We start from the raw sequence: 2,595 nt of genomic DNA, 5'->3' as shown, positions 1-2,595 counted from the left end.
TTCTGTGGCCAACTGTTCTGGCTTTGGATAGCCTTCTATTTTATCAGTACAGCAATGAAAAATTGAATCTATTTTCCCCTGAGGGACGTTTCTCAAACATAAATAAACACATTTCAAATAACACACTGTTTTTCCTGAAAGACATTATAGCTTGATATTTGTGTTTGAATTTTATGGAAGGCATAGAAAGAGCCATTTCTACCTTAGTCAGATAGTGCAGTTTATTTCTATAATGAGGTACCCTGTGTTTTCTGTACTTATGGTATAGCTCTTGCTGGGTGATGTCTAATTTATATTTATTTTCAGTTGTCTCTGACATGAGTGACTCTTATAAATCTTAATTTTCTTGGTCATTTTTTGCTCAGAAAAATATCACAAGGGGGAAATTAAGGGTTTTCTCTGTCAGAATATAAACTCAATAACTGATTCATATACACAACCAAAGATCCCACCAAGTTTTCCAGATATCTCAGAGTCCTGGACAAGAAGAAGTATGTAAGTGCTTGGTCAGAAGAGTGAATGCTGTGTTGCACTTTAAATTTATAAGAGAAAGCAAAATGGGTTGTCACTTCTTTGAAACATAGTGTTTTGAAATTCCTTGAAAATCCTTCTACAGTATAATCAAAACAGTGTCATCTCTTTTTTTCTTTGGAGTTCAGTGTGCCCTTAAAATTGCAATTGTTTTTTGATGAAAGAACCTATCTATTTGACAACCTACATTGAAAGAAAGACAGAAAAAAAAAGAAAAAGAAAGAAAGAAAGAAAGAAAGAAAGAAAGAAAGAAAGAAAGAAAGAAAGAAAGAAAGAAAGAAAAAGAAAGAACAGAAGTAAGGATGACAAAGAAAGAGAAACAGGAAAAACAAAGTGACTAATGTAGAAATTAGAATTTGAGAATTAGCTCAAGACCCCCAAGTGCCAATTAAGACAGATAATATTTGTAATTCAAATTACAGTTACCAACCAAGGTTTTCATATTCCTCCCTTGCTTCAGCAGTCATTCTCAGAAAGATAGAAGGAATAGGCTAAGATTGTAACTTAACAAGTTTAAGATATGTTTGGATGTATTTCCTGCTGAAAAGATTCTTCTCTGGGAAATAGTTACAGAATTTAGGAAGACATAGAAAGGCAAAGAAAGGCAATAAAAGGCATTGGTCAGTATAAATCTACTCCACACGACTACTTTCTAATTAGGTATTAGAGTATCTCCCCTTTAATTCTCAAACTGGGGATTCCGTTTCTCACTTGAATACCTTCTTTCCCTTCACATTTAACTTCCTAACTAATCCTACATTGTTTCAATATTTTCTTTTTGTTAAAAAAATTTTAACTCAATTATTCCTAGATCATTCTTCCTAAAGTCTGCTTTAGTCATGTGTGGTCTTCGGTTGCAAAAGCTGCAGTAGCTCTACTATTTTATTTTCTATAAAATAATGTTTCCTTAGCAAACCATCCTCCTTTATTTGAACCCGTACTTCACAGGCTCAGCCTTCAACATAAGTTCTACTCTCTATTTCAGACATCCTCAAAATGTCAACTGGTAACTTTTAAGGAATGGAAATTCTGAGAACTCATTCCAGACCTATTGAGTCAGAAACTCTGGTGATGGCACCTCACAATCAGTGTTTAACAACTCATTCAGGTGATGCTGATAGGCATTTTGGTGCACTAAAGTATGAGAACCAATGCTCTTCTAACTCCTAAAAGTGTGTCATGTGCTCTAGTTTCCTCATCCTCATTAATCTATCATTTCCATGTTATCACCAATTCCTAAATTTTATTGGTTATTTCTCCATAACACCTTCATTATATTTTTTAAGATCTGTGCATATTTTGTGCGGACATATTAAATTTATTTAAAACTGAGACTACATCAGTAATAATATTAAAATCAGTAGTTGTGACTGTTAATAAAAGTTGGTTGTAAAAATAAATATGATAGCCAGGGCTGGAGGTTGTGGAACTAGGGGTGAGAAAAGGAGGTGAATGTAGGGCAAAACGGACACTTGTTTTTGAAAGAACTGTTCTGTGTCTTGACAGTGGTGGTAGATACACAAATCTACACATGTGATAACATTGCACAAAACTAATACACATGTGCACATGAGTACAGGTAAAATGGGGGAATATCTCAGTAGGGTAAGTGGATTGAATCAATGTCAGAATCCTGGTTATGAGACTGTATTATAATTTTGCAAGATGTTACCAGTGGGGGAAACTAAGTAAGGGATACACAGGATTTTTGTACTAGTGACATTAAATGACAGGCTATTTTAGAAATAATACTTGTATGTCAGTAACACGAATGTTCTGTGAAAATACAGGGATCAGATAATGATTGAACTTTCAGTCTATAGACGGTGAAAAGGTTCAGATGAGTGAGGATCTCTAAGTAGCCAAAAGGAGATTATGTAGATGATTCCAACATATGCATATATATGCACATAACTCATCAGCATTTTTGTGGAGAGCAGAGAAAAGTGATCAAATCTGATTAAGGGTGGAAGGTATAATTGATAACGAACATAAGTTTGCTAATTATCTTTTTCTCCCCTTTCTTCCCAGAGAACGACACCACGTAAGCCAACGTCTTCTGTC

The sequence above is a fragment of the Canis aureus genome, chromosome 18, assembly GCF_053574225.1.
Source record: "Canis aureus isolate CA01 chromosome 18, VMU_Caureus_v.1.0, whole genome shotgun sequence".
Classification (NCBI taxonomy): Eukaryota; Metazoa; Chordata; class Mammalia; order Carnivora; family Canidae; genus Canis; species Canis aureus.
Note: the sequence above shows the minus strand (reverse complement) of the source record.